Here is a 9,837-nt window from a genome sequence, read left to right on the forward strand (position 1 = left end):
CCCCGCTGCAGCCTCACAGACTGTCAGCGGTTTCTCCCTACAGGCTGTAATAGGCTGCAGCGATCTGTGTCAATGGGGACAGATTGCCGATTACAGCCTGTAAGGAGAAACCTCCGACAGTCTGTGAGCTACACCAACCAGCCTGTTATTGGCTATTGCAATTTGAAATATCCAATAGCAGGCTGGCTTTGCTCCCAGCAATGAAGTAAAAAAAAAGAGTTTAAAAAAATGAAATTAAATGAAAAAAAGTTAAACAAAAATAAAGTTAAATTAATAAGAAGTAAAGAATGTGTAAAAAAAATAAAAAATACAAAAAAAGTTTTAAAAAAATAAAAAGTTAAATAAACTAAAATAAAAAATCCCCCATAAAATGAAATGCCCCAGCCCCTGCATAAAAAAAAACTTGTAGTTCTCTGTAGCTGTTGGTATTATTCTACATTGGGGTATAATGTATTGGTTGGAATTGTAGTTCTCTATAGCTAATAGAATTCTGTATTGCTGTATAATGTATTTCTGAGATTTATAGTCCTCTATAGCTGATGGTATTCTGCATTGCTGTATAATGTGTTGCTGAGATTTGTAGTCCCTCTACAGCTTGGAGTTAGTGGCAGGAATACCAGGGTCGCAGCAGTCGTACACGCGCAGAGCACTGACAAGGCATCCCTCCACTACCAGTGTTCTATAATTTTCCTCAACCCATTAATTTTTCTACCGCGTTTCTTCCAGGTGCACATGCCATGAAGAAAGGGGGTCATAAAAACAGCTGATTCGGATGACTCGGCCCCACTGGAAGTGACATAGTTGAGAAAATGTATAGGATCGAGAAAAATTATAGAACACTAATTTTGACACTGTCCGGCCCCTCCCACTTTTCTCTCACAGCCCAGAAGCATGGACAGCCAGCGGCGGTCTACAGTGGGTGAGAGTGCCTATGTACCAGACATAGAGCGGAGTAAGGCCAGAACCATGTAGGGAGCCCAGTGGGAGGAGAGCACCATCCCCCCAGCCAGTCACCCCTTTCATGGACTTACTAGGAGTCCTCACATCACCCGACCATTCACACTACCGTTACACGGATGGCAAAAGTGGCAGGCAGGGGCGGGGAGAAGGCAAAGGGAAGAGGCAGAGCGGCCAAGTAGCTGCACCATGGGCCTCTGGGTTGTACTTGTCCCCTGGGCTAAAAGTTGCCAGTCAGCCCCTGCTGTATTTGGCACCTACTGGGCGCTGAGAGCTGATTTAATTGCGGATGGCGTCCACGGTTGCGGTATTCAGGATTGTGGGCGGCGTTGCACTACATGTCGCAACCGCAGGGCACAGATGCCATCCGCAATTAAATAAGCTCTCGGCGCCCAGCGGTTGCGACATGCAATGAAAATGATCAGTGCCCCCCCAGATTTGACTGTGGTATCTTATGTGCCCCCCTATATATTGTTCCTAGAGTCGCCACTGTTGCCAACACACCATGTTCAGATGAGAAGACAAGACACTTTATTGTCACCAACAGGAAACAATGTTTCAAGACCACTAGGGGCCTCTTTCCAGTGCTGCCTGAGGAAGAGGTCCTTAGTGGCCTTTTATGATTGGTCTGAATGCTATATGATGTACACTGAATTTTTTAGATTTTGGATTGAGATCTGTTCATTAAGACGCAATGGCTTGGCCAGGCCATGGAAATAGCAACAAGATAAAGAAGATGTTGGTTACAATAAAGCGTCCTGTCTTCTCATCTAACATTTTGGATCGTTACTGGACAGAACTGGCTGGTATTATGAAGGTAAAACCAGTGACCTCTGACCTGAAGGAGGAGAATTGCTCACTGGAAATGGATTGAGCATAGATTTGGGAAGAGCAGTCCCGTGAAAGTTGGTATTGATTTATGGGGCCATTAAGATATGCAAATCGAGGAAAGAATATTTTCTGTTATTATAACATTTACTGCAGTCATACATATGGTAAAATAAAATGTGATAAAAGTTGTGATAAAAAGAAACACAAGTTATTGCTACACAGCTGAGTCTTTTCAAATACACAAAGCACACCTAGAACACACGTGCCTCATTAGACCATATTCGATTATCCCAGAGTTTAGCTTTAAACATGGTGCTGGTACAGAACAATATCTTTTGATCTTTAGAAATCCAATGTGTTCCAAGCTTCCTGTTTGGGGTGACACCTGCATTCATTCCCCTTGTATACGTTGATTTTTTTTACAGCAAAACGATGATGGTGCCTTGACTTCCTAGAGCCAGATCACACACTATGTACGAAAAGGACTATTGATAGTAGGGATGTTCAGATACCAGTTCGGATACTTGGCATTTTCTTGAGAACTAGACATGTGCATTCGGATTCGGAGAAGCTGCAAATCAACGAAATTCAGTTGATTCGGCGGTTCGTCCGAATCCGAAACAACACATTTTTTATATGCCCGAATATACTAAAACGATTTTCAGGCATATAAAACTTCGTTAACATAACGTGCGGCGGCCATATTGGCTGCCGGCCCGTTCTGCGCATGCCCGCTGCCATCTTGGAGGCGGGGTGCATGATGCACATGACGCCACACGTGTGCGGCGTTGGGTGACGTTACTTGCAGAACGAGCGGCAGCCAAATCGGCTGCCGGCGTGTTCTGCACATGGGAGAAAGGTGAAGTCATCAATGTGGCCATCTGCTAGTGGTGCTTAGATCACGTGGTAACGGGGTACCATATGTTTTGGTGCAGAGCATTTGGAAAAAAAGATGCAGGGACTTCTATGGTGCAATCGGCATGTGTAAGGTAGCCCATTAAAATGAATGGGCCCACCCTATATTTGGCACCAAAAACGTGCATATGCTTGGACGTGCTGTTGCAAGTGTACACTTAAAGTATCTATAGCTATGGTTTTAGCTACTCAGAGGTAGCCAGGTACCTATTATTAGGGATGCACCGATACCGTTTTTTTCTGTATCGAGTACCGATATATATTTTTTTCTCTACTCGCCAATACTGGAAATTCCATAAAGGAAGCCAGGCTGCGTGTAATGACTCGCCACCCAGCTTTCCGATTAGAAGGGAAGCCGTCTCCATGCTCCCTCGTCACCAGGTGTAATGATGTGTTGCCCGGCTTCCTGATTGGTCAAGAAGCTGGGCCAATCCGGAAGCCATCATTACACGGCACCCGGTTTCCTGATTGGCTAGGAAGCCGGCTCCATGCTTCCGCGTCACCAGGTGACGAGGGAGCATGAAACCAGCGTGTAATGAATCGCTGCCCAACTTCCTGATACCGTAAGCTCGGGTATCGGGCTAGGCATCGACAGGAGTGTCCTGAGGCTGGGTGACACCAGAACGGAGACCGGGTGACACCTCACCGTGATGTCATCGCGCATGCACATGATGTTGCCGCACACATGCGCGGTCGTCTTATTGACGCCAGCCAGCGGCCATCTCGGTGATGAACGCCGGTGGGATGAGGTATGCCACCAGGTCCCCTCCTCTCTCCTGACAATGTCCGGCTCTCGGTCCGTGACTGAGATACGAGTATCGGTATCGGTGCATCCCTACTTATTATGAATGAAAATTGGAACCGCACAGCAGGTAGGTTGTCTCCAACATAGATTCAAAGCTTTGACATTTCTCTGCACTGTAGCTTTTATGCTTTCATAGTGATATCATCTCCTCCAGATACACAGATATCATCTTACAGCAGCTAGTCAAAATTGTTGCCAGCAAATGATCCAGTTCCCACAACCGCCCCATCGTCCATTGCGCAATGCCCAAGAAGACACGAATGACCCTCTGCAGAAATTTGTATTTCCAAAGCTGTTTGTATTTCACTTGCTCTTGTCTATTCTGAGAAAGTGGCCCCTCAGCGTCTATTCTCTGCAGGGTCCCCAAAGAGACAGTTTATTGGCAGCTCTCCACTGAGGAGGACAAATCAATTATCATTTCCATCTGCACCTTAATTTGTTTAACAAATCCTAGGCAAAGAGCAACGTGCATGGGGGGCAGTAGCCAAAAATGTGCATGTGGCAGTAAGTAACCCAAAACTTATTACCAGGGCCATAGCTACATATCAAGGGGCCCCATAGCAAAAGCTATGCTGCTCATAGGTGGGGGCTCTCAGGTAGGCTGTGTGCACTCTTAGGTGGGCTATGCTGCTCTTAGGTGGGCTATGCGGCTCTCAGGTGGGCTATGTGTACTCTTAGGTGGGCTATGTGGCCCACCTACAGGTGAAACTCGAATAATTAGAATATCGTGCAAAGTTCATTTATTTCACTAATGCAACTTAAAAGGTGAAACTAATATATGAGATAGACTCATTACATGCAAAGCAAGATAATTCAAGCCGTGATTTGTCATAATTGTGATGATTATGGCTTACAGCTCATGAAAACACCAAGAACCCCAAATCCACAACCTCAAAAAAAGTAGATTATTACATGCAATCAATAAAACAAGGATTGTACATAGAACAATATCGGACCTCTGAAAAGTATAAGCATGCATATGTACTCAGTACTTGGTTTGGGCCCCTTTTGCAGGACTTACTGCAATTACTTTTTCACGATATTCTAATTATTCGAGTTTCACCTGTATAACAGGAAGTCAGGGCCAGTGCTCAGGAGACCATCTGATTCTGCAGGAAGCTAAAACGTTACAATAAGAAGATGCAGCATCCATTGTAGGTGATGTAATTCGCCCCTTTGAAGCTATGAAATAGCGTAAAAACCTTTTGACTTTAATAACACTTTGTGCTCATTTCATGCAAAAACCAAAGTGATATTTATGTTTGTTAATAGAACACTTTTAGAGAATATTATCATAAAATAAAATAGCAAAAGGAGTTAAAATAACCCACACATCTTAGTGAACCTAATTTGTAACTGGCACATTACCATAACAGCACATTGTACTGCATGACGCCATTACAGCAAATTCCATCAACCTGTGACTGCGCGTTATATCACACAGCATGAAAATAGACTAAAATAGCACATTATATCACTCTGTACGATCATGGACTGAGACAACACATTATATCCATATCCATCCACCACCATCCTCTGTAATGTGAGGCCTTCTCATATCCATCCACCACCAGCCTCTGTAATGTGAGGCCTTCTCATACCCATCCACCCCCAGCCTCTGTAATGTGAGGCCTTCTCATACCCATCCACCCCCAGCCTCTGTAATGTGAGGCCTTCTCATACCCATCCACCCCCAGCCTCTGTAATGTGAGGCCTTCTCATACCCATCCACCCCCAGCCTCTGTAATGTGAGGCCTTCTCATACCCATCCACCCCCAGCCTCTGTAATGTGAGGCCTTCTCATACCCATCCACCCCCAGCCTCTGTAATGTGAGGCCTTCTCATACCCATCCACCCCCAGCCTCTGTAATGTGAGGCCTTCTCATACCCATCCACCCCCAGCCTCTGTAATGTGAGGCCTTCTCATACCCATCCACCCCCAGCCTCTGTAATGTGAGGCCTTCTCATACCCATCCACCCCCAGCCTCTGTAATGTGAGGCCTTCTCATACCCATCCACCCCCAGCCTCTGTAATGTGAGGCCTTCTCATACCCATCCACCCCCAGCCTCTGTAATGTGAGGCCTTCTCATACCCATCCACCCCCAGCCTCTGTAATGTGAGGCCTTCTCATACCCATCCACCCCCAGCCTCTGTAATGTGAGGCCTTCTCATACCCATCCACCCCCAGCCTCTGTAATGTGAGGCCTTCTCATACCCATCCACCCCCAGCCTCTGTAATGTGAGGCCTTCTCATACCCATCCACCCCCAGCCTCTGTAATGTGAGGCCTTCTCATACCCATCCACCCCCAGCCTCTGTAATGTGAGGCCTTCTCATACCCATCCACCCCCAGCCTCTGTAATGTGAGGCCTTCTCATACCCATCCACCCCCAGCCTCTGTAATGTGAGGCCTTCTCATACCCATCCACCCCCAGCCTCTGTAATGTGAGGCCTTCTCATACCCATCCACCCCCAGCCTCTGTAATGTGAGGCCTTCTCATATCCATCCACCACCAGACTCTGTAATGTGAGGCCTTCTCGTATACATCCACCACCAGTCTCCATAATGTGAGGCTCCCTCATATTCAGCCATCACCAGCCCCAGTAATGCGAGGCTCCCTCATATTCAGCCATCACCAGCCCCACGTAATGTGAGGCTCCCTCATATTCAGCCATCACTGGCTCCCGTAATGTGAGGATCCCTCATATTCAGCCATCCCCAGCCCATATAATGTGACACTGTGTATCAATGCACCCAGTATAATGGTGGTAAGTGTTAATTACTATGTTACATTGGCGGTCAGCATAAATTCTCCTGCTACATCTGTGGTCAGTGTACATGCAACCCCTACATCAGTCAGTGTAAATTCCCCTGTAACAGTATTCATTTACCCGCTAGAGTTGGTGTAAATGCCTTTCATAAATTGCTGCTGAGGAGCAGAAGGGCCCCATTACATTGTTGGTCAGTGAAGCGCCCCTAATCGTGGGCTTTCAGCAGGAGAAAGACCCATATTGGTGTCGTTGGGTGAAAGGCCTTGATTCAATGATGTCAGGGGAAAAAGGCCCCCCATTTATTGGTGGTCAGTAGTTACTTTAGCAGAAACAGGAGCTACTCTGGTCATGCTGGTTCCTGCACCTGGTGGAGATTCTCCCTGAACAGCAATGTTTCTTGTAGCACTGTAGTGATTGTGATCGCTGGAGACCAAGAATGCTGCATTGTGCATGTAAGAGCAACAGTCTGACTAAGAGCATATCAATTGCTGAATATGCAGCCTGACTGCATTACAGTTATAAATACTGAGGCTTTAAAGGAGCTTTAACTTTATTACCTCTGCATGGGCAGAATGCATTTGCACATCACCACTTAGAATAGAGGGGTAATATAGTGAGCAGTTAAAATTTTGGGGGCCTAAATGTGAATGAAATGTACTAACCTGATATGCAACCAATTTTTTATTGAGTAAGTGATTTTTCACCCTACCCCAATAATGTCAGTATAAAAGACTGTAAGATGATAAAGTAAAAAAGTGACAATATTATATTATACAATGACAACGGAATTTGAAATCTGTTATTGTAGCTTTTTTGCCATTTTTTTTATTTTAGAAGCACAGGAACAAATCTGCTTTTCGACTTGGCATACAATTCTTCCACTAGATGGCGGTATGATCCATGATTCTGGCTGAGTATGTCAATGTGCAGCAATGTACTGCTCAGATTAGCATTAATATCACACTAATAATTATGCTGAAAAGTATCATACGTATATGTACTTGTATACTTATATAGACAGCACACCACTAACAATAAGAGTAAGGCTAGGTTCACAACTAGGCGACACCTCACCGCGTGATAATGGTGCACGATTCCGCGCGGATTGCCGCGTGGTCAGGAGTCGTCAAGGTGTGAACCGATTGCCCTGTGGGTGCCATTATTTTCTAATGGCACCCCAGTTGCGCCGGGCGGATCCTGTACTTGTACCTTTTTTCTGCGATTGCTGCGCGGATGTCACCCCATTGAAATCAACGGGGCAGCGCTGCAATCGCTGTCTGCATTGTACAGGACTGCAGGGTCCCTGGACACGCATCCAGAGTGTCGTGCGGTGTAGTGCAGGTGTGAAGCTAGCCTTAAAATCCCGGGGCAGAAGAGGTTTCTTTCACTCAGATGGCACAGTGGGAGCAGTGGAACAATGACTAAATGTTGGCCACATGGCCCAGAAAATAATGAACTCAGCAAAGTAATAACGACAAGGGTTAACAGACCACTATCAGAGATATCCCGGGCTACATTTAAAGGCCGAGTACAACCAATAGGGGTATTTTGGTTAAAGATGAAACATGGTGGGCTCAGTCAGTTCCTGGATTCTTATATAATTTGGGTACTTCAACAGTGGCCACCCTGACATTATTCCCAACTCTGTTTCTGCCCATTTGGGAGTTTTAGGTGTCTCAACCTATCTTTGTGTGTTCTGGCTCCTCCTGTTAAATTCTCCATAATATAAAATAAATAGAAAATACAGCATGGTTGGTGGGAGCCCATCAAAATGGGTACAAAGGATGTGCAGAACTAGGACCTCAGTGCCGGGATGGTGGAAGACACTCATAATGGGCACAGCAGGTGTGTAGACACAGGAACTCAGCACAGGGATAGTGGGAGCCCCTCATAATGGGCACAGCAGGTGTGTAGACCCAGAACTCAGCACATGGTTGGTGGGGGCCCCTCATAATACGCATAGCAGGTGTGTAGACACAGAAACTCAGCACAGGGTTGGTGGGAGCCCCTCATAATGGGCACAGCAGGTGTGCAGACTAGGTCAGAGGGTTTAATATTCAACTCCACCTTCTTGGTTCAAGCCACCCAGACCATCACCCTGCCCCACTCCCGTTGAGTTAAACAAAAAAAAGTCATAAAAAAGCACTTTTAACCACCCTGCATGTGTTATCATACTGAACACTTGTAATACATGAGAGGTGTGGTATTGGGTTATACAAACTCACACAGATTGTCTTCAAGATGTCATTTGTTCACAAACTTCCTGTCCTCAGATGCATGTATACCCTGTTTCCCTGAAAATAAGACCTACCCCGAAAATAAGACCTAGTACTATTTTTGGGAATTGCTCAAATATAAGACCTACCCCGAAAATAAGACCAAGTTGTGACCTTTCCCAGGGCCGGTGGTGGCATAAGTGGAAACTTGTAGAGCCGTGGGAGAGAATCAGCAGGGCCAGCAAAGCCAGCGCTAGAGGAAGCGAGGTGGCAGCGAAGGGAGCAGAGCCGCATAAACCGATGTTTACTCTATAGCGCCGGCTCCTGTCACAGGCGGAGTGAAACCAAATGCGAGTGCCTGTGAGGAATCGATAGTGAAAGTGCGCTTCGCTCATTCTGGCCAGCGATTGGTTACCAAATTGCTCTTGGAAAGGTACGACACTCCTGATTGCCCTGATCACACTAATATTAACTTTGCCATTTTGGATTATTGGATTTGGATTTGCATTCATTTTGGATTGTTGTAAATTAAAAAAAAAAAAAGACCTACCCCGAAAATAAGACCTAGTGTGTTTTTTTTGAGCCCCAAAAAATATAAGACAGTGTCTTATTTTCGGGGAAACACGGTACACTGGTAGATTTTTGTAGGAACATTCATATAAAAAAAAAACTAGCCATACCATTTGATAATGCCAACAAAATTTTGACCGTCACATGAGAAATTTCATTTGGTTTTGGAAGGAATGGAGTTCCCCGATTGAAAACCACATTCACTGTTCCAGTTTTGTTCATTCAAGAAAAGAATTTCCATCCTGTCCCTTTGATTTTTTTCCATCACTACGGTCAAAAACAATTCTCAATTCCATTACCTATTAGAAAATCAAACCAACATTCCAAAAATATTATTTTTCAAACAAAATTCTACTGGGGTATGGTCAGCTTTAGGCACATGGCTCAAGATGTCAAGATAACAGTTTCAGACCATTCGATTTCCTCTCGAGCCAAAACATGACGTTGGATCTCCTGGATCCAGCCATGGAATGAACCCCGCAGGCTAAAGCAAAGGCCGTAGCCCAGAACATGACTCAGTCATCCACCAACATCCAGTGTTTGACCTAAACAAGGCCCTGCCTTGACTAGTTTTATTACAAACACACATTCAGAGAGTCACCTAGAACAGAGTACAATTTGAATGCTGTGGAAAAAAATTGCCCTCCCTTTTAGATTGTAAGCCCTCAGGGGCGGGGCCCTCCTTACCATCATGCCTTGAATTGTATTGTGATTGTAATGTCTTCCTTATATTGTAAAGCTCTGCACAAACTATTGGCGCTATAGAAATCC

This window comes from Nanorana parkeri, unplaced genomic scaffold (genome assembly GCF_000935625.1).
Source record: "Nanorana parkeri isolate BGI_ZX_2015 unplaced genomic scaffold, ASM93562v1 scaffold492, whole genome shotgun sequence".
In the NCBI taxonomy this organism is placed as follows: domain Eukaryota; kingdom Metazoa; phylum Chordata; class Amphibia; order Anura; family Dicroglossidae; genus Nanorana; species Nanorana parkeri.